We start from the raw sequence: 22977 nt of genomic DNA on the forward strand, positions 1-22977 counted from the left end.
TCTTAATATATATCTCTACTTAATCCTCATAGCTATCCAGGGCAGTGAGAGTAGGTATTATTTGACTGTATGGCAATTAAAACCCAAGACTTACTTTAACTGTATGCTAGGCATGTTTCTAGTCACTATTCCTTAAACTTTGGCAGGCCTGACCAATGGATCTCCGATTGTCTCTTCTGAGCCTAAAGTTGAACTCTGTGTGCCATGGTTATCATCACTTGTTTAGATTTAGCTCATGAAATGATACCTACTTGGCATTCCTATATTAGGTCATGCTACCAAAAAGCAGGTGCCAGTTTTACTGAGTTGGCCCCTTGGACAATTCTTCCTATTTTTGCCTCTTCAGGAAATGCAAAACCTAGTGCTACAAATAAACCACAGCCTTGGCGAGCAATATTCCCAGACCACTGGATCAGCCTCCAAAAGGCTATTAAATAGCACAGCCCAGCTGCCAGATCCCTCTGAGGCTTGGCATGCAAGGAGGGGCTCCCTATGGGGACCTCTAGCTGTCTCTGTTTGGTTACAGATCAGAATTTCCAGCCTGCTTCTATTCAGCTTCCCACACTCTTCTGCCAACAGTATACAAAAGGCACAAAGACACCAATGCAGGAATTGCGGGTCTGCGTTCAGCTCAAGCCCAGCCTCTACTGTGTGCCCCAGGGGAGGCTGCCTCCCCTCCTTCTACTTCAGTGTCACCATCAGAAAAGGGAGTTGACAAAGCAGCATTTAAAGTTCCTTCCAGTTCTGACCCCAGTTCAAGGTTCATTTTGCAGGTGTTGATATTCTGTGTGCAATTCTTGTAAAAGAGAAGTTTTCCTATAGATGTTTACAGGGATTAAGTGAAGGAAACTGGTTTCAGAGAAGAGAGCCTCCTAAAAACAGGGTTGTCCATGAACGTGATAGAGCATTTGAGCTACCTGACAGCACAAGGATGAAATTAGTTGGTCCAAAGTTCTATTTGCTGACAGGCAGCCTTGGGCAAGTACCTTGTTTCCTGATGTATAAGGTGCAGATAGTTACAGCGCATATATACTAAGATGACTGGAGCAATGACACAATGCCTATGGACAAGTTAAAACTATTCATGGCACACCGTAAATTCTCAGAGAAGTTAGCAATCACTAACATTGGTTTATGGATTATATAACCAGAAGGAGATTCTCTTGCCCCAGATAGAATATAAATATTTCCTAAATGAATCAACTGAAATGGTACTGACTGTGCATTTCTTCCAAGTTTATCTCCCCTCTCTGTGCTCTGATTAGCAGGCTAGAACAATCTCCTCGCAAACTAGATTTTATGTAGAGAGGAAAGTGACCTGTATGGCTGTGAAATTTCTACATATTTCTGCTTATAATATGAAGATCCTGGTTCTGAGTTCATTGTGTGAACTTACATGTGTTTTTTTAATACTAGAGAACTGAAAAGTAGTTTCCAAAGAGATACATGGTCAAAACATACAACAAAAAAATTTAAATGAGTAACAAAATGTAAAGGCAAGGAAGGGGGAAGAGAAGAACAAAAACAGAGAACAAAGAGAAAGGATAAAATGGTAGACCCAGATCCAAATAGATTTTAAAAAAAATCACACTACATGTAAGCAGCCTAACTACACCAGTTCATATGCAGATTGTGAGGTCAGATAAACAAGAAAATGCAAGTCTGTGCCATTTATGAGCAATTCACTTCAAATACAATATAGTTCGAATTCAATGTATGGAAAATTACATTATAGACACACATCTCAAGAGAAAGCTGGAGTGGCTCTAATTAGTATCAGATAAAGTAGACTTCAGAGCAAAGAAAATGACAAGGGATGAAGAGCCATTCAGTTATCTCAACTCCCCAATTCTCTTCAAATCTCAATTCGCTTTTGAAGGTAAATCACTCAAAGAAAAAAAAAATGCAAACAAGTGACAGGAATCAAGGACCTTGAGAAAGCCATCCTCAGGCCAGGACGATATGCTCATTCTTTGCAGATGAATTCTCAACTCTATTATGGTATAGGTAGGCCTCCACATACATGCTGTCATGATTTCAGGGAAAAAAAAATCCCGCCACCCCCCTTTAACTCTTTCTCCCTCATTCACATATATTTCCTCCAAAAGAAACTATGCAAGCGGGGGATGGGGGAATCCTGGAAAATAGAGAACCTGACCAGGAGAAAGAGTCCTGGATTATGTTTTCTGCTTCTACAATCTTGGCAGGATCTGGTTTAAACACTGTCCGTCCCCGCTCCCCCCCCCCCCCCGCCCCGCCCCGCTTCCAGCCCCCTGGCAATCATGTGTGCATGGTTAGCATGCACTGTCTGCTGTCTCGCCTCCCAGACCCAGACCCAACTCCTCACAGTCTGTTTAACACCTCCAACCCTATGCTGTCTGCACTCACACGTGTGTCATATCTAGCCCTATGTGTGAAAACACTGACATCAAGGTGGCCTTGGCAGCCCTGGGCAAAGGAAGCCTAGTTAATTCCAGGAGAAAGATTTGGCTTGTGCTTGGTAGTCCCACTGTCCGGGTTACAGACAGACTGGACCAGCAGTGAGAGTCAGAAGTCAGACAGATGGAGAGATCACATGTATCAGAGAGGCTGGCTGGGGGCCCACCTAGTATTTTCCTTCTGGAAAGGCATTGGCCCCAGAAGAAAGGCAATCTTCTTTCTTCCTAGGCCTCCAGTGATGAAATCTGCTCTCATAAGAGTATGTACTTTTGAGACTGAGAAATCCTGTAATGACAGTCTGTCCATGGCACTGTAGTGAGGGCCGTGGGCTTTGCAGCTAGAAGGGTTTCAGGGTAAGGCTGGCTGTGATACTCCTTGCTTGGTGACTTAGGGCAGGTTGCTTAATCTCCTCAAGCCTCTGTGACTTCCTCTGTAAAATAAGGATACCAGTCCCTGCCCTCCTGCAGGTGCTATGAAGATTAAGTGAGACAGTATAGGCAAAGTCCTTAGCCTCATACCTGCACTCACATACAGTAACTGCTGAATAAACAGTTTCCATTGTTAGCCCAACTGGATCACTTCTTCCTCCAGAGAAGAAACTATGCCTTTCCTGTCCCCCATGCTGCCTGCAGTGGCTGCAGTGGGTGCAGTGGAGCTGGCCGCAGAGTAGGCATTTATGGTGCCCTTGTTGGCTCAGCATTCACACTATCTGGATCTACTTAACTGTAAGTACTTCAAAGGGAATATTTAATAAGACCTTTCATTGTCTGGTTTAGTTCTGAAATGGAAAGTCAATTAGCCACTTAAGACATCCAGGATCCTGTAAATACCTGGTGCCTTATATTGTCACACCTTTTACTTGCATCTGCAGCTGATTAAAAACAAAAGATCTAGGAGATTAATCTTTTTTTCATATTTGAGACCGAGAAATCTTACTTAAAAACTTCAAGCATGTCAAGGTGGCATTGAATTGGAGATAGATTGGAAGGCAAGACAAGTAGCAGTTTTAATTCATCTGGAATAATTTGAGATACCATTAAGCCAGAAATAAACAGTCTCTGAGCTAGTTAGGACTTAAATGGCTCTCTCACTGAAACCTGCCATCTGAATATTTAAGAGGAGCTTTAAAGAAGTGCTTTCTTCCAGAGAGGAAAAGTTCCATTAGAATAATTATATACTGAGGTCAGTGGACATAACAAATAAGAATTGCTCTAATAGCATCAACAAAGATACCATAACTGGGTGCTGGTGGCTCACACCTATAATTCTAGCTACTAAGGGGCTGATATTGAAGGATCATGGTTCAAAACCAGCCCAGGCAGGAAAATCTGTGGGATTTTTAGCTCCAATAAACTAGCAAAAAGCTGAAAGTAGAGCAGTGACTCAAGTGGTAGAGCATCAGCCTTGAGTGAAAAAATCTAAGGACAGCACCCAGTTCAAGCCCTAGCACCAGTGCGCATGCTCACGTGCACACACACACACACACACACACACATGCACGTGCGCGCGCACACACACACACACAAAGAAAAAGAGAGAGAGAAAAACACCATATTAATGGTCTGTTATAAACTTCAAAGAAAGTTAACCTTGCCCAACCTAATGAGGCACGTGCATTTCTCTATGATGAACGTTTTTCATCCTAGTTTTCCTTCCCAGCATTTTGTCTTTACAACATCCATCCTTGTCTTTTCTATTCACAACCACCTATGATCTCAGACCATGAGGTGTGTTACCCCAGACTACAATGATTGGTTCAATGATGGACACATGACCTAAGCCAGGCCAATCAGAGCCAATGAGACTCAAGTCCAGGATTTTTGTTTGAGCTATGAAGAAAGCCAAGTTGCCTATTCCCTAGTGTTGTTCTTCAAAGCAAGGTTTGCTGCAGCAAATCTACAATCATGAGGTAAAGGCTGTCAAAATGGAGGCAACCCTAGATCAAACAAGAAAGGAGAGAAGAGAGAGAAAAGAGAGAAAGGAGAGAAGAGAGCAAACAAGGGCCTCAAAGACACTACTGAACCCCTGAGCACATCTGAAACCTTTTAAATAAACAGTAAATTTCCTCTGCTTAAATTGGTTTGAACAGTGCCTGTGACCTGCAAAGAGTCCTGACACATAAATTTTAGACAGAAGTGCACTTATAAGAGGCAATTTTATGGCTTCTCAGCTTTAGTCAAATTACTTGGAATATAAAAAAGATGTGATGGGTTCCCAGAACTCCTTCTTGTCTACTTTGAAGGATGAGTGCAGGACTGATCTTTCTGGCCAACTGGTTGCTTGGTTTAGGAGGTGCAGAGATCTCACTTCAGTCGACTACTGCTCAGCTACGTAGGTTTTGGGTAGGGACCAAACACTGCTTTCTTGGCCACTCCTTGGCCCATAAGACCTCAAATAAGCTCTTCCATGCCTCATTTTCTTCTCTAAGAGAATGGAGTCTTCTACACAGCAGGCCTAGAAGTTAGTACTGCATGGTCCTCAAAAATACTATCTATGAATCAGGTAGAACTGTATCCCTAGTCCACCCTCAACTAGCTATGTGGTTTGGAATTAGAGGCTTATTAATAAGTCCAAGGATTACAGCATAAAGTTGTGCCAATCAGGTAAACTTTATAAAGGGTTTAGCTAGGTACTGACATAGAGACAGTAAATGCCAATAACAACTGTGATAGCAAAGGAGAAAGAATGTGAGGATACAGTAAGAACTGCACTGCTATTAAGGACTGCAGTCAGCACCTCTCTCCTGGCTCTCTACTAGCTATAGTCACAATGTCATAGTGTGAGCTAAAGGAAAAAAAACTCACTGAAATGAAATTAACTGATAAATTATATTCAGATTGGGAAGGAGGGAAGGCGGGAGGAAAGGAGGAAGAGAAGGAAGGAGTTGTCATTGGGCAACGGGGTACAAACAGCATACAACTGTCACATTGTCAACAGTTGAGCACACTCTCCAAGAAATATGAGAGGGTCTCAAAGCCCCTACTGAACTGGGTGGCTCATGGGAAATGTTATTAACAGTAAACCCGTTAAATGTTCCTGTGAAGTCCTGGAAGTGTTCCCAAGCTCCACACAGTCCAGCCCTTGCTACGTCTTGCAGAAGTACCTATCAGACCCTCTTCCTGAATTTTCAGTTTCTCAGTGCCTTCATGGGCAGGATGCAAATGAGCTCCTTTATGAATGAGAAATATCAGTTGCTGGATGAGGTGGCAGATATTTCCAAGCAATCCAGCTGTGAAAAGTACTGACTTGCAGTAGGCCCTTCCTGTTTCCACTGGCACACACCCCAACAAATGGGGGTGCTGGGTTTCAAAAGGGCTGCTCATGATAAGAGATGACTCTCTTTTTTTTTTTTTTTTTTGCCAGTCCTGGGCCTTGGACTCAGGGCCTGAGCACTGTCCCTGGCTTCTTCCCGCTCAAGGCTACCACTCTGCCACTTGAGCCACAGCGCCGCTTCTGGCCGTTTTCTGTATATGTGGTGCTGGGGAATCGAACCTAGGGCCTCGTGTATCCGAGGCAGGCACTCTTGCCACTAGGCCATATCCCCAGCCCATGAGAGAGATGACTCTCTTGAAACCCAAAAGATACTGGAGGGAAAAGTCCCTCCAACTTGAAGGGTCTGATTCCTTAACAATTTGAAGGCTTTAAACACACACACACACACACACACACACACACACCAAGCTTAAGATGTGTTCCCCACAAACATATGAAAGGATCACTTCAAATCACCTAAGTATTGCTTAATGTGGAAAAAATTAAAGCTTGAAAATCAGGGCCATAAAAATGTAAGGAGTCTTGGAAAACAACCCCATTTGACGCTGCAGGACTGGCTTAGGAAAATAGATGGACTGTTCTCTTACTCCCTTTTCTAACTGCAGCCTGTATGCCAGCCATGTATATCTTGGATTCCTTCCCATCCTACCATGATTTCCTGTCTCGGTCTGGATCCCATGGTAACTGAAGCAATTTGGCGCGCTGGATCCCTATGCAATGGCTGGCCACACAAGGGATGCCAAGTGGGTATCTCTTCCACAACAAACATGTATCTCTCTTCCAGCTCTGTAGTGGGGTTAGGCTCTTACAAAGTCTTCAAACAAATTTTCCTACCCAGACTCTTTTGCTTACTTCAGAGGGAAATGAAGATCATTTGCAAGGCCAGAAAACAACACCACATGGAGGCAGAGGATCTACAAGGTAGGGGTAACAAATCAATGGGATGCCACGTAGCAAATGCCTAGTAGTTTTAGAGAGAGAACCCCCTCAGTTAAGGGGTAGGCAGAAGTTATCCTTGGAAATGCATTTCTTAGTAGAGTCTAAGAAATATCCTGGCATGGGTCACAGGCTTTTAGATGTCCAAGACCTAACTTCTAGTGTCTTTCAGATCTCTGCCCAAATGACACTACCTCCAGGACTGGGTAAGTCCCAGCCCCCTCTCTGGTTTAAGGACCATGGTCTTCCTAGCATAGCACACAGCACTGTTAGGTGCTCACTCTCCAGCTCAGGGCTTCTGAAGGGCACGGACCATAAACTCTCACACCTCTATTCTGACACAGCACTTGACATAAAATAAGTGCTTGGTGAATGTGTGAAGAGTGGTCTGTGGACAGACTGTGGCTCCAGACTACATCACAGATTTGGGCAATTTGCCCTTGTAACCTCTCTGGGCCTCCTACCCTTGTCCTTCATGAAGGCCTGCTCACAGGAAAGGGTCTGATAAAAAGCCATTCAGATGAAAGCAAATGGAATCATACCAGGTAAACTCTTACCTTCCCCAAGTACATTCCCACAGCCCAGGCATTATCCTCCACACCTAGTTAAGGAAATGAATTATAACTGTAGACTTTTGGGTAGTCACAAGGGCACGGGGTTTTGTTTTTGTTTTTGGAAAGCTAAAAGTGACCCTGCTGTTGCTGCTGCTGCTGCTTCTGTTAAACTCATACAACCAACCCCTGACACTAGTGAATCTTGGTGTTCCCCTGCCTACCCACTCATCCTGGGGAGGAAGGCCAGCCCAGCCTGCAGTCCAGCAATGTGTCTGTTGATTTTGCTGATAAAGCAAACAGACTATCTTTGAAACAGAGGCAGCAGCAGCAGAACTATTGCAAATCCTGTCCATTTCCTCTGCCATCTTAGGCAGGAACTAGTTTTAGTATGATATCTAGAAAGGTACCAGTTGGAAGTATGTTCAGAGAGACAGGACCCAAGGGGCATGGAGGGCCCAGGAAACCCATGGATAATAGTTAGCAGGAGGGGAAGCCTAGCTCTTCTGGATGAGGCAAAAAAATCACTAAAGCTATCAACAACAATCACATACAACACATAGCTTTGCCTCCATCAAGGGTTACCTGTTTGACAAATTTTTTATAAATATATCACTTGTGCTATCATATGAGTCTCCCAACTCAATATTGTGACACAGCTCTATACTCTTGCTGTTGTACATAAACTAAGGCTGATAAAGTTTTAATAAAATCCCTGTACTCCCCAGAGGCTCAAGAAAAGGCTAAAGTATTGATGGCAACAAAAGTTAGAATAAAGGGGAATTTGGGGTGAGAGAGGAGCTCTAATGGGGAAAGGCCACAGGACACTTTCCTTCGATCTTGACTGTGACCTGGGTGAAAATTCATTGAGATCTGAAATTAAGATTTAACACTATTTGCAACTCAACTGAAAATATAGGGAAAGCAAAGCCAGGCACTGGTGGCTTACACCTATAATACTAGCTATTCATGAGGCTGAGATCTGAAGATCATGACTTGAAGCCAGCCTAGGCAGGGAAGTCTGTGAGATTCCATTTAATCAGCAAAGTGGAAGTGGAGCCATGATGCAAATAGTATAGATACTAGCCTTTTCCCCCCAAAAAACTAAGCAAGAACATGAGGCCCTGAGCTTAAGCCTGGCACACACAAAAAATTCAAAATATACGTGTAAGAAAGGCAAATAATGCCTATCTCAAAACACACAGGTCTCCCTAAAGCCTGCATTCTTGTCTCCTCTACTATGTCCTGTTCAGCAGAGGAACTGGACATGAAAATGGTTTCTACCTGGACGCCATCGTCTGGGAAGCACGTGACAAGGGCATCGTCCTCCTCTATGCTTCCCTATCCAGTAAGGGAAAAGAACCATGGGTTCTTTTTGCCATAGGCAAAGGTCATGATGCTTGATGGTGGCAATGAAAGCAGAAAGAGCTCCGATCATCCCAAGACAAACACCATCGAATCCAAGCCAAACGTTTCCTTCCCTTGGAAAGGAAATCTCCCAGCTAACGTGAATGCTCCTAGAGTGACTAATGAAAGCCTTCCATCTGGCACAGTGAGGACTAAACAGCCCCGTCTTTGTTCAGCAGGCTTAAACTCACAGGGGGTGCTTATGCCCAAGCACTGCACCAGACCTGAGAAACAAGAAACTTAAACACCCCAACAGTTCTGTGTGCCCCAAGTGGAAGCCACTATGGCCGGAGGAGGGAAAACTGGGTTCATGGGGCTATTTTGCATAAATGACAGGCAATCTCAAAGGGTACTGTGGTGACTTACAGCATGGTTCAGGTGGCTCAGGGCATACTAATAATAAATAGCAACCACCTATTGGGAACCCACTAATTTTTTTAACCTTAGGTGCATGCATTTATCATAATCCTTGGTTCGTGACCATTTTTAATTAGTTATAATAATGTGAGCTCACCTCCAAAACCAAAAGGCTAGAGACATGACAACCATCTATAGCTAAACCATATGGGGTTCCCTGGGTAGCCCCTCCTCTCCCCATCCCCATGGCATAGCCAGTGTCCATGTGTTCTGTCTCTTCATTTTCCCTTCCACATTTTATTTGTTTGACCTGTACAGCACTTCTGAGACCCTTTAGCATTAACCTTCAGAACTTTAACTTTATAAAAATGGCATCGCAACATGTATGATCTTTTGGGCTGATTTTGTTTTTCATTATGATAGTCCTAAGGTTCATTCCATTCATGTTGTTCCTCCTAGTCCTGTGTTAGCAGCTAAGTCCCACACAGCTCATGAAACCTTTGCCTACGTTGTCACATCTCACCTTTACAACACATATGGCAGGTACAACCATGTGTCCTTTTACAAAATTGTTATTATAAAGGTGATATATAGAGTAGTGGGGTTACAGTTACATAAATCAGGTAAAGAGTACAATTCTTTTTGGACAATGTCACCCCTTCCCTCACTCAACTGTGTGTCTTTTTATGGATTAAAAACAAACAAACAAGCCAAGCACCGGTGGCTTATGCCTGTAATCCTAGCTACTGAGGAGACTGGGATCTGAAGATTAAGGTTCAAAGCCAGATTGGACAGGAAGGGCCATGAGACTTCTTTCCAACTAACCACCAAAATTACAGAAGTGGAGCTGTAGCTCAAGTGGTAGAGCACTAGCCTTGAGCAAACAAAGCTCAGGGACAGGGCTCAGGTCCTAGTTCAAGCCCCAGTGCTGACATGTGCATACATACACACACAACAACAACAACAACAATAACAACAGCAAACACAGGCTGGAAACTGCTCCACATCATATTAAGAAAGCAGCCCAGGTAAGGGTCAAGCTAATTTGTGTATGAAGCTGTGATTTCTTCCTGTTAGCAGTCAGGTCGTGCTACCACCCAAATCAAGTGAGGCCTAGAGACACAAAGTCACTTGTCAAGGAACAAGTGGATCCAGGACCTAAGCCAGGCAGTCAGGCTGCCGTTGTATACCCTCTGCCCATGGTGCTGCTGCCTCTCAGCCTTCCTGGGACAACTGTGCAGGCAGGAGCAGCCAGAATACAATGCATGCCGACTCAGCTGAGGCCCGCCTTTGCACCTACAGTGGTGACTGCAGCTTTCGCAGAAGGTTCCAAGAATTACCAGGGAAGGCCCCTGTGCAAAGCCCATGCAGGCAGAGTAGCTGCCAGGGAGTAGGGCAGGAGAGAACAGGGCTGAGCAAGGAAGGAGGCTGGGGGCAAGGAGGAGCAAGGCAGATCAAAACCCAAACAGCCTCAGGAAGCAGAACATAGCTGAGTGTTGGTCTTGCCTGGGTCCAGAGGGAAATAAAAAGGCTCTAAAAGCCAGGGCTGGAGGGGCCTGCGGGCAGTCCATTCACTGAGATAGCACAGAGCTCTGTCTTGAAAACCTCTGACATTCTACGCACAATCTGGGAACCTTATTTGATCTGTTTCCAATCATTGGAATTTTCCTCTTACAGAGGACACTTGACAAATATCACCACACCTCATCACATGTGACTGAGAAGACTGAACCAGACTGTTGGCTGCTGTTATCTTTGCTAAGACAACACCCATCCTCATCACCTCCCCCATGTGCCCGCCATGTTGCTCTGACCATGTCTCCATCCCACACTCAGAGAGATGCTCCGAAGGCAGCCTCAGACCAGCTCCCTCAGCCAGGTCTTACCCAAGCTGTGCCCCTGGGCTTGAGGCACCCCCTAAGGGAAGTCCCGCCCCAAACCTAACTACCCCTTAGTAATGTGGGATGGGATCCCCAATTCTGCCTGATCATCCCATCACTCCAAGGAGCACTAAAAATGTACATTTCCTGCAGCTATTTTGGCCCAGCTTTCAAATGCTTTAAATTAATATGTCCAGGGTAAGTTCTAGAGCACAAAAACTTGAAATGCCTCAAGATGTATTAGCCAGTCTAGAAATGACTGCCTTCAGGGTCTCCTGTCGTGTAGGAGGGAGGAAGCGATGGGTGGGCTTATGCTGCAGGTACACACACACACACACACACACACACACACACACACACACACACACACACACACACAATCTCTCTCCTTTTGAGGTTGGACAGCTGTGTTGATAATGGATGCAAGAGACCACAGCACAGATAACAAAGCAACTATTTGGTAAGAAGAGTCAAAGTTACCCATTAACCATGAGTGACTTGTCAGTGCCAAGGAAGCCCAGGAAGGACAGGAGCAGCTGGGTCAGTGGGTGGGTAATGGGGACACAGTGAGGCCCAAATCACTCAAATGGCATCGCACTGTAGTTTCCTGGCCCCCTGACCATCCCTTCTTTGTCTTAGTTGCTTCTTTTGTGAGTGGGGAGGGCCTCAGTAGAAGGAGAGCTGAGCTATTATTATTTCCCAGTGGCACTTGGATTCCCCCAATTTAAACCCATCACTTGCTACAGTTATGATGACAAAAATGATCGGATCCCCTCCAAACGGTTCCGAGTTATTTAGAGTTTGTTGCAAGTGGCAGATTTAGCACATGCTGGGTGTGATTTTAAAAAAGGGTTGGCAATGGCATAATACATGGGCGTGTCACACCACAAAGGAATCCTATAGAAAGAATCCAGCTCTGATTACACTGCGCCACTGGGTGGGGACTTGTTACACAGTCTAAAGCTGGAGGTGGTCACCGTGTGAGGCTCTAAATGACAACTGCACTGTCATACTTTCTATCCTCGTCATCTTTCAGGAGGGGGTTAGGAGACAGAAGAGGCTTCATGGGGTTTATGTTCCACACATTCAATTTACACATTCACTCTAAGTGTGAACCCCCTCAAGACTACTTCCTCTGACAAAACAGATAATACATCCTCAACCAGAAAACACCAGAGGGCAGAGCTCACCAAATGCTGTCGCAGGTGACAAGGGTGACAACAGTGGCTCCCCCTGGGCTGCTATGTGCCAGCATTGGGCTAGATGCTTTATTTTATGTCATGTCACTTAACCCTCACAACCATTCTGCTGGGTAGATCTCAAGCATTATCCTTATTTTACAGGATGAGGAGATGAGGAATTGAGGCCTAGGAAGATTAAATAATTAAACGAATGATCTGGGTGAATGAATGGCAGGGTCAAGATTTTAACCCAGGGCCCCCCAATATGACCAAATATCGTCTTTGCCCCTTCTACAGCTCAAGGGAGGCTTCTCATGTTTCTTGCTGTTTCCCAAAGGCTCTCCCAAAGCTACCCGCTGCCAATACCACAATGGAGGCTCAGTAATTTTTGATCCTCTCAACAAGAGCTGCAGAAGGACCACAAGCCATGTGAAATGCACGGAACCTAAACCTGTGGAGTACAATGAAAGCTCCAAGAGCCCCAGACTCCTGCAGTAAGTAGTTCCCATGGTGGCAGCTGCCCAAGAGAATGCTGACAATCTGCCTTTGGACAAAATGCCTCTTCAAAGAGCTTCCCTCAAGAGGTAGAAGGGCGAGAGGAGGCCGGGGGTGGGGGTGAGGGTGGGGAGGAAGGCACAGGGAAGTGGCAGAACCAAGACCCACAGGAACACACAGGAACAGCAGCAGTGAACATAGCAAGCCCACTCCTTGGGTTGGCCTCATACTTTACAAACCTCAACAGCATCTACCTGCAATGGAAACCTGCCTCCTCCGCCCCCCATCCCCAAACCCCTTGCTGTGAGACAATGCAACACAGGAGGTCCTCTGAGCGTCAACTGCTCTGCTGATGGTTTTAGATATATTTTGACATTTTGCTTAATCCTCATGGGATTCCTCATGCCTTATTTTTAAAAAATAAGTTAACTTATTCTTCTGTGTTAATGTGATACCAAGGAATCAAACCCAGGGCTTCATGCATTGCAGGCAAGCCACATTCCTCCCCACCCCCGACACCCCCACCCCCAACCAATGCCTTATTTTTGAAATCACCATTTCTCTGATAAGGCAACTGTTTCAGAGAACCGAAGTGACTCACCCTAGACCACACAGCTTGGAAAGCATAAAACATTCCCTCATGACAGGGGTCCAGAGGTTAGAGCCACAAGAATCAATGGCCTTCATCTCGACTGCCATGAATCTTCCAGCGTCTGCAAACAGAGCTTTCGAGAAAGCCAGGGCATGGCGCAAACACTTGAGGTCTGCGAAAACCCAGGAAGCTGGCCCCAAGTGACCTGCTGATGACCCAGTCTAATGGCCACACTGTCTCATAGAACTGTCGGGGATGATGGAGATGTTCTATATTGGTCCTGTCCCGTATGGGGGCCATTGGGTGCCGGAAATGTGACTCGTGTGATGAGGAGAAGATTTGTAACCTTATCAAATGTGATTAAATTTGAACTTAATTAGCCACCCGGGGGCTAGTGGCCACATTATTGAAGAGAGCAGGGCTGTGTATTTTCTCACGTTGTACTTGTCAGGCCTTAATGCAAAAGAAAAAGGAAAAAGAGAAAGAAAAAAAAAGCCAACACAAAATCCTCTCATTCTAGAACAAACACCTCTGCTGTGATGCTGGAACCTCACAGCTGGAAGAGAGAAATGGCCAATTTCCAAATAAATGGCCTCTCATTAGATTTTCATCTTAAAATTTAAAAAAAGCACCAAAGGATCCCAACTAAATTACTCAGGAAAGGTTGCCACTTTTTTCCTGGTGACAAATGACTTTGGTTTAGGACGACACGGGGCTCAAAATATGGTAGAAAGGAAAAGCCAGAGGGTAAGCAAGAGCAGGCCAGGCATTCTCTAAGGTGTCATAAATTCAGAAGAAATAGACTGGAGAGTGCAAAGCTTCCAAACATCCTTCCTCTTAAACTATTTTAAGCAACCAGTCCACACCATCTCTCAGAGGCTGTTTCATTCACATGGACAGAGAGAAGCAATGTACATCCCAGAATGGATCTTTAAACACACAGAGAAACAAACCCCTACACCGCAGGCCTGTGGGTCCCCCCTTTGGCACCCTGCTGAGCAAAGTACTATTTTTAAGGCACCTAAAAGGCTCAGTTGTTCAGAACAGTGAAGGCTGCTTTGGCCTGGCTTCAGCTCCTCGCGCCCTCTGGGACCAACCCATTCATTTCTTTGCTCAGGAAATCACTGCATAATCTTTAGTCCCACCCAAGCCACTCCTGAGGACAGGCGGAGAAGCCCGGCTGCAGCAGGGCGAATGAGGACAACAGAGCTTGGGTTGAAGCCTTGTGTGTCTTTCCCTACTGTCACTTGGGCCTCTCTGGTTGGTGGTGGGATATGAGAAAGTCTGAGGTAGATTAGAGTCTCTACCACTTATAACCTGTGTAACTTTGAGTGAGTTACATAACGTCTATTTCCTTCTCCAGAAGATGGAATTAACAGTACTCACTGATTTCTACCTGCTGGGGAAAGAAAAGTATGATATAGCATGTTGTTGCTGTTCCAGGTCTTACTTGTCCCTTCCCAGGGGAACCTCACAAGTCCAGCTTTTCTTGGTGCTCTTTGAGGATCTCTCCAGATGAAGAACTGGCCAAAGCAGCATAGCTGGGAAGTGAGGGGAAGCCTGGAAGCTGGGCGGGGCGGGAACAATGATGCTCTGCCCACTAATAATAACTAACGTCTGAGTGCTCCCTACGTACCAGACACTGAGAACTCTGCCCACACGGTCTGGGCCCCACTCCAGACTTTATTTCAGAATTCTGGAGGTGGAGCCTTCACACACACACACACACACACACACACACACACACACACACACACACACACACTTTTCATTTTTAAGTGATCTGCATGATCCAAATGCGAATCTAGAGTTAAGAACCACTGAGATTATGGCCCTATGAGAGGAATGATGATACTCCCATGCAACTGAAGAGTTAAACTGAGGCTTGGAGACACCAGGCAGCTGCTCTCAGTCAGCAGTGGCAGCCTTCAGACCTCAGCTTTTAGCTACCTACCTGGTTCCCTGCTCCTCCTTATGCCTTCTGGGGGAACATGGGTTCTCCCAAACACCCTGACACTGCCCCAGTCCCTGAAGCTTGTCAACCCACTCCAGCAAGAATCTAAAGCTGCTTGAGAATGGAATCTCACTTTCCCAGAACTGAAGGACCAATGCAGTGATCCACAGAGCAACTGGACCCTATTAAACAGACCACATGTAAATGATAGGAAACAACAGAGCTGGTGATCCTCACAGAAGGCTGCTGGTGGCCTGAAGAGAAGCCAGAAAGCAGAATTCAGGGGCTCTTAGGCCATCAAACCAAAGACTGGAAATGAAATCTCTCATCTGGAGACTTCCCAGCTCAGTTGGGAAGGAGGCAATGCTCATCTCATTAATGAAGTTCAAGGTGGCTTTCTCCCCAGCTAGTCTCACATTTGCTACCTGTCAGATCTTTGGCATAGTCTTGCCTCTCCCATACTTCAGTCACTGGCCAGTAGCTCAGCACCTAACCCTTGCTGTCGCACTTCATTCTCCTCCTCTATCTCACACCTCTGAGCTGTTGGCAAAGTCATTGGTCTTGACTTCAAAACACATTCACAAACTCCTCCATGGCCATCTGGCCTGAGCCCCATCCCCTCTTAACTAGATTATTCTAAAAAACCTCCTAACAGGTCATCTTGTTGCCATGCTTGATACTATACTGTCATTTCCAGCAGAGAGAGTGACACAGTTAAAATGCAAAATAAATCATGTCACTCAAGTTCATTCAGTGGCTCCCAGCTTACTCAGAATTAAAAGCCAAGCAAGGTAAGCTGGGTGTGGTGGTATATGCCTGTAATCCAGGCACTTGGGAAGACCAGACAGGAGAATCTCAAGTACAAAGACAATCTGGGCTACATAGTGAGATCCATTATCAAAAAAACAAGGCAAATAAAGTTAAAAAGTGAAACAAAAACAAAAACCCCAAGATCCTATCACACAATGGCCAACAGGTGCCTTTGAAAGCCACCAGGAACCTGCTCTGCCCTCTACCTGAAAGCTGCCTTCCTCAGCCACAGAAGCCTCCAGTGGCATTCCTACTGTCACCATTATCTGCAGGACAGGTATTTAATTGATTCACCACAACTTAGAGCCAGCACACAGTAAATGCTCAATAAATATTCATTGACTGAATAAATGGATGTGCCCCAAACTGAACTTTCTCCCCGCTTCTAGTGTATAGTCGTTTCCCTCTAACTCCCCTCTGCCTTCTCAGGGACCTGCTGTGTAGAAGACAGTAACTAGGACACTTGAGCCTATGCCTTTCAGAGGCAGCTCTAGCCCCAGGGGGCCTTGTCACCTGCTACTGTGCCAGCAGATCTCTGGCTTGCCCAGCTTGTCCTGGGAGGATGAAGTCCAGAACAACAGCTGCAAGCAACGTGTTTCCCAATCTCGTCCCATTTTACAACATGGTCCAGCCGGCAGCTCAGAGGAGGTAGAGAAGGAAATACGAGGGCCTGGGTTTTACAGAGGCAACTTTTGTTTTTTCTTCTCTTGGACATCAATTCTGCCTTGTCCAGGACGTTTCATTGATGTTTCAACTTGGGACTGGAAGGATAGATGGGGAAGAGGGGCACACAAGCCATTTCATTTCCCTCACCTCCTATCCCAAGTCCTGCTTCGGCTTGGGGATGGTGAAGGAGAGCTAGAACTTTGGAGGTACTAAGCTCCCTCCATGTCTCCGGCCTTCAGAATTCCTGGCAGCTTGTCATCCTCAGTTACTCTCATTTTCCTTCTTTGAAAAACCAGCCCTGCCAACTGCAACACACACAGCACTTAAAAATATCTCTCCGGATTAGACAGTGCTGTCTTCTAAGCGTCTCACAATAACCATCTCTGTCCCACATCGAATAAAGAAGGGTGTAGCTTAATTCTGTTTTTCTCTAGCTGCTCCCCTGCTATAAATACCCAAGTCTGAAGGGGTGAGCTTCAAACACCGGCTGTATGAAGTCACCTCAGAGCTGGATCTCACCACAGCAATGGCCTGCCAGGGGCTGGACACAGCTGTCAGGCCGTTTAGGTCAGCCAAAAAGCACACAAACTCATCCTTCTCAGAGAAGGGGCGGGGGAGCCAAACTCTAATCTAAGCACAGTACTCACAGTTCATGCTAATATAAAAAAGATGGCGTACAGTCCTCTTACCCAGCTGGGTCTTCAGAGAGCCCATCCAACTCCATCCAGGGCCATTTCTTTCCCCAGGATACTAATTACAGGGCTTGACCTTAGGAAAATGATTTCACAGTATTCTTGTGGGGTCCAGAAGCATGGTGAGAGACAGAAAGGCCCTCGGAGAATTAATCTAGCCCAACATCTTCATACCAGACAAAGAAAGGGATCCAAAATGATGGAGTGAGTCACTCTAGCCACACAGGGGGCAAGCTCTAGTTTGGAACTTTCTGGATTGAAATCCATAGTTCTCTGCACTGGATTGTTCTAGACACTTGTGCACATGTTCATTTGTACTCAATGTGAGCCTTTGTTTGGGCTTACTAATAACTCTCATAGCAAATGCTGGTTTCCATACTTTAAAAGATACAAACTAAAAAACAAAACAAAACAAAAACACATCAAACCAAAAATCCTAAAGCTTTCAACAAAGGGATTGGGGTATGCTCAGTGGTAGAGCACTTGTTCAGCATGCACAAGGCCCTGTGTTGGATCCGCGTCACAAAAATACCTTTTTTTCTCCAACAAAGCCTTGGACATAAGTGTGGTGCTGTTATTCCTAAGTGGAAGGTGTTTTACACCCTGAGGTCCAATGGAATCTCTCCCAAACAAAGCTTTGTATCTCTAGTACTTCGAGTTCAGTTTTCCTCATTGGTTTTTCTTTTTCCCTCAGGAGACTCATCTTAGCTCACTTTTAGAAACAAATATTCAAATCACTGACTACTAATAACTTGATATGTACTTTTGTTATATCTTTAGGGAAGTTTATTTTTTTTCTAAGTGTTAAGAAAATTCTTCCTGTGACTACAATAGGTCAAACACCAAAGTGATTAAGCTCTTGGTGATCTTTCACATTTTTGTCAGAGGAGCTCATCAGGGACCTATGGAGTCCAATCCTGACAAAAATAAGTTATCAAGTGGTTCAGCAATATAGCATTTAAGATTATTAAAACCTTTATCCAGCTGGGCGCCGATGGCTCACCTCTGTCTGTCATCCTAGCTACTAAGGAGGCTGAGATCTGAGGAGCGAGGTTCAAAGCCAGCCCAGGCAAGAAAGTCTGTGAGACTCTGATCTCTAACCACCAGAAAACCAGACGGTGGTGCTGTGGCTCAAGTGGTAGTGCACCAGCCTTGAGCTGAAGTGCTCAGGGACAGTGCCCAGGCCCAGAGTTCAAGTCCCAGGACCAACAAAAAGCAAAACAAACAAACAAAAAAAAACCACCTTTATCCATTCTCTAGAAATACCTTAAGCAAGAACTGAAAATGCCCTAAACATCAGAAGTGAGCTGTCACTTGATAAATCCTAAACTGAAAATTGAACGTGTAGCTGATAGTTAAAGCTAGAAGAAAATAAAACAAAACCCCTTCTAGGAGCCTTTGATTTCATCTTGTTTTAGGCTGTCCCCTGCTTTTCATGGTGGAGAATTCAGCTTTAAGGACATGAAATGCAGTGGCCTCTCATTTAACAAGTTTGCAGGTCCCCAACCTCCATTTTTGCTTTGGCCTGAAATGCTACACTCAGGACTATGGAAGAAATAACCAAGTCAGAAGCCAGCTGTGACAAGAGCAGCCAGGCTGATGAGAGATTTTTCATACCCCCTTTGCCTGAGTTTGCTGAGCTAAGGCTCTCTATTCCTTCTACTGCTCAGACGGTGTGAATGGTGCATTTTTGAAGTCAAGCTTTCAATCAATAAGGGGGTAATAAGAAGTCTGGGGCTGTGGTTAAGATGAGCTGGGGAACAGACACACTCCGTTTCTGAATTATATAAAAATAAATTTTGGAAAACTCCTGTCCTGCACTCTGGCAGACTTCTTAACATCTGGATAAAAGCTGTGGGAAATTCCCCCCTCTTTCCTGTGTTATCTACCCAGCTCCTCCTTGTTATGTACCTCAGCCTCCCAGCCAAGCAGGATTAGTTACTTCTTCTCCAACACACATTCCAGATCTTTCTCACACTGTTCCTCAGAGCCTTGAGCCCTGTACCTATCTCCTCTTTCTTACCACAGCTGTCTGCAGAGCTCACGGCCCGTATCTTCCAGGAGCAGCCCCAACTCCTTCTTACCCTCTTTGCCAGAGCTCTGTTCTCCTTCGTGCTCTCCCATCACCAAAAGCTTTGAGCTCTCCTCTCATGGGCTAGAAACCCTATATACCTTCCTGAGGCATGGGGAGTGTCAATGAAGTAATTTAATACAAAGAACCAGGGTGGGTGCCTGCACACAGGAAATGCGCCACAGTCAGAAGCAGTGATGGCAAACTTCTTTGCAACTAGCTACAGGAATGCTTTGCGGTTCCTACTAACCTGTGAAGGACTTGACAGGCAAGAACTCCTGTCTTCCTCCTATCTCTCTTCTCTAACTTATATGTAGCTGGCACTCAGTACATAGATGAACGAGGCCGGCGTGGCATTTCTCAGACTTATGCAGGTTGTTTCCCAATGGTCTCCACCCAATCCAGCAAGCAGCTCCAAAATAGCTAAAGCTGCAAAATCATTTAGACCTTTTGAGAAATAAGCAAGATGATCACAAAGTGTTTACCTGATGGGCAGGCCAGAAAAACACAAATCACCTAGCCATTGCTATGGCCCCGGACCTTGGTGGTTGCAATAAGCCAGGTCCAATATCCACAGCACACCTGTTCCCGGGAGGCCTGGCACTTTGCACCTACACCATCACTGGCACCCTGGCAGCAGTGGGCATGGGCTCAGAGGGCAAGGTCCAAGCTCTCCACCAGATCCTCTTGTTCTTGGGATAACAGAGCCAGAGCCGAGCAGGGACAATGGTGCGTCTTCCAGAATCCCTGATTTCCTCCTTCCTCCATGCAAAGTGTTACTCATCGAGGAGAGCCTTGTGACTAATACTTGTCCCCTGAGATTTGTGTCAGGCTCCTGTCTTGCACAAGTGACTTCTATGTTAGCAAAAGTGAACAAAATCAGTACACCCAACACAAATCTAAAAAAAAATAGCAAAAACAATAAAAAAAACAACTGATGGGAATGAGAACTAATATTTTATGTGCCAGAAACCTAATGCAACAAAGTTCCTGCAAGAGATCACAATCACCCCATGAACTGGGTACTACTTTCAGTCCTATCTTAGTGAGCAGTGCTTCTCAAACTTCCTAGGGGACATCTGGAAATGTCTGCAGACATTTTTGATCCTCACAACCAGTCTCTGTGTGTGTGATCCCCCAAAAGTACAAGATAACTCCAGGATAAGAAGAAAAGTCCAGTTGGGCACCAGTGGCTTGCACCTATTATCCTAGCTACTCAGGAGGCTGACATCTGAGGACTGAGGTTCAAAGCCGGTCTGGGTAGCAATATTATGAGACTTTTTTTCCAATTAAACAGCAAAAAGCAAAGATCCACGTGGAGCTGTGGCTCAAGTAGTAGAATGGTAGCCTTCAGTTAAAACAAACAAAAAAACCTAAGGGACAGTTCCCAGACTCTGAGTTCAAGCCCCCACCTACCCAATCCAGTCAGAAACATCAATAGTACCCAGGCTGAGAAATGTTGTAGAGGGAGATACAAAGGCACAGAAGCTAAAGCACTAAATGTGCTAAAACGCATCTCTGGAGCCCAGAATGAGTATGCATGAGGCACGAAGGTCCTAGGCCCACCCTTGGGCAACAGAAAACAGGCTTGGAGTGATGTGCTTGAGGACACAGGTCAGTAACAAGCAAAGCAACATGAAGCCTAACCAGGACTCCAAAGCCAGGAGGATACTTCAGCACCAGACTATGCCTAGTTCTTTCCCAGACTCTTAATACTGGGATATACACAGTCAGCAGCTGCGCACTGAGGAGGACTGGGAGGAAATCAATGCCCCATTCTGTAGGGCTCCTCTGCTGATTCCAAGGCAAGTGAGCTGGGGTCTCCTAGACCCGTGGCTTAAATGCAAGCTGTGTTTGAGACTGGCTGGTCCCTCCAACAGGGGAGCATCACCGTAGCAACTCTACAGCTTTTCCCTTCAGTTGGGCATATTGATCACCCAGCAGCTGCCACGTGGAAGGCTGCCTGGGCAGCAGAGCTCCATTCCCCTACCAGGAGTGGCAATGATGGCTCCTTCAAATCAATGCCACCTCCAGGGCATGTTCCCTGAGTTGGGAAGGTCTTCCTTGGCCTAACAGATTTAAAGTGCCTGGACACAGTACGCAAGCACAATCTATACGCAGTCATGTGTTGCTCTGTGACCCTAGCTGCTACTCGAAGAAGGTCAAATAGTTACCTATTCTTCGCTACCTTTGAGTCTGTGATTCTGCGCAGGAAAAGCACAGGCTTGGGGCATGAACAAAATACAACTGAGTCTAGGTCTAACAATAACTAAGCTGTGAATTCTGGGCTCCCGGAGACCTGGCTGTGAAAAGACATCCTATTCACAGGATTTGTGTGGGCACCCAGCAAGATCCCAGAGAGCAAGACTTCCAAACTCAGTCCTTCTGTTGATTTACTGCTAGATTTCTACTGTGAAATCTTCCACCCTGGGTACAGCACACTAAAGGTCTCCTCCCAGCTCCATGACACTCACTTCTCACAGATGGCCTTGGGGATCAACTACTTGAATGACGTTCCTGTGGGGTAGTTATGCCTACAAATACTGCTTCTGATCATTAAGAACAACTTGAGCTGGACACTTGTGGCTCTCACCTGTAATCCTAGCTACTCAGGAGGCTGAGATCTGAGGATCGAGGTTTGAAGCCAGCCTAGGCAGCAAAGTCCATGACACCCTTATCTCCAATAAACCACCAGAAAATTGGAAGTGGAGTTGTGGCTTAAAGTGACAGAGCACTAGCCTTGAGCAGAAAAACTCAGGGACAGCGCCCAAGCCCTGAATTCAAGACCTGCCAACATCACCACCACCAACAGAACAACTTGAATTTCTTTACTTTGATAAAGGGGGAAAGGGCTTCTATACAGACCTGGGAATTAAAGCATGTCATGCAGCAGGTTTTATCATCTGCCAACAAATATTTGCAGGAGCTCCTATTGTGTGTGAGCCACAGTGCGAGATTTAGTGGAGCCAGCAAAGTCACAGTTGGATGGGAGAGATAGAGAAGCAGGAAATGATTCAAAAGCATGCCCTGGGTGCTGTGGAAACTTCACGCAGGGCTGGCTCTTCCAGCAGAGGGTGGGGAAGCCAGGCAGTGCTTTCTGGAGGAAGTTGAACAACTCTGGCTTGTTCTTCTACTTTAAGACTGGGCTTTGAGGTTCTCAGGCAAATAAGAAAGAAAGAAAAAAAATGAATAATAACTTTTCATTCCCAAAGCTTGCTCTGTTTCACCTTTACCAGCTCTTTCAGCTTCAGTGAGGTAGTCAAAGAGAAGAGGAACAACCCTCCTCCCTCAGACTACCCAGGTGTGGAAACTGATTAAACAGAACTCACGGCTCAATTAACCCTTGCTCCTTCAGCTGATTATCTCAGTGGAAATCCGTCTTCAATCTCCTTGATAAATGAATGTTACAGCCAGAGAGTTTTCAGGCCTGCTTGTGATGCAGCCCTTTTACTTTCTGGCTGCAAATGAGATGTTGAGACTTGCCCCAGCTGGCGAATGGAGAATAATCTTTTTAGAAGTCCTTAGTCTGTAGCTGTGGCTCAGAGGTCCTTCCACAAAAGTATTGATATGATTGGTTCTTATTAATGAACTTCAGAGGGGCCTTCTTCCTGGATGGCCATTTAAATGAGCTTGTCTCCTTCACTCCTATACTGTTACAAATTTTTATCAAAGG

At 45.5% G+C, this 22977-nt stretch overlaps 1 protein-coding gene and 1 long non-coding RNA gene across 2 annotated transcripts in view; both read right to left on the reverse strand.

The window, feature by feature from the left end:
- Positions 1 to 22977, reverse strand: part of Abtb2 (ankyrin repeat and BTB domain containing 2) — a 166073-nt gene that overhangs the window by 136977 nt on the left and 6119 nt on the right. The gene's annotated exons all lie outside the window — the stretch shown is intronic.
- LOC125361652 lies at positions 12075 to 18299 on the reverse strand. Its single transcript, XR_007212972.1, has 3 exons — positions 17758 to 18299; positions 16130 to 16141; positions 12075 to 12084 (listed from the first exon to the last, which is right to left on the reverse strand). It is a non-coding gene; the product is annotated as an uncharacterized LOC125361652 (long non-coding RNA).

This window comes from Perognathus longimembris, chromosome 13, assembly GCF_023159225.1.
Source record: "Perognathus longimembris pacificus isolate PPM17 chromosome 13, ASM2315922v1, whole genome shotgun sequence".
Lineage (NCBI taxonomy): Eukaryota > Metazoa > Chordata > Mammalia > Rodentia > Heteromyidae > Perognathus > Perognathus longimembris.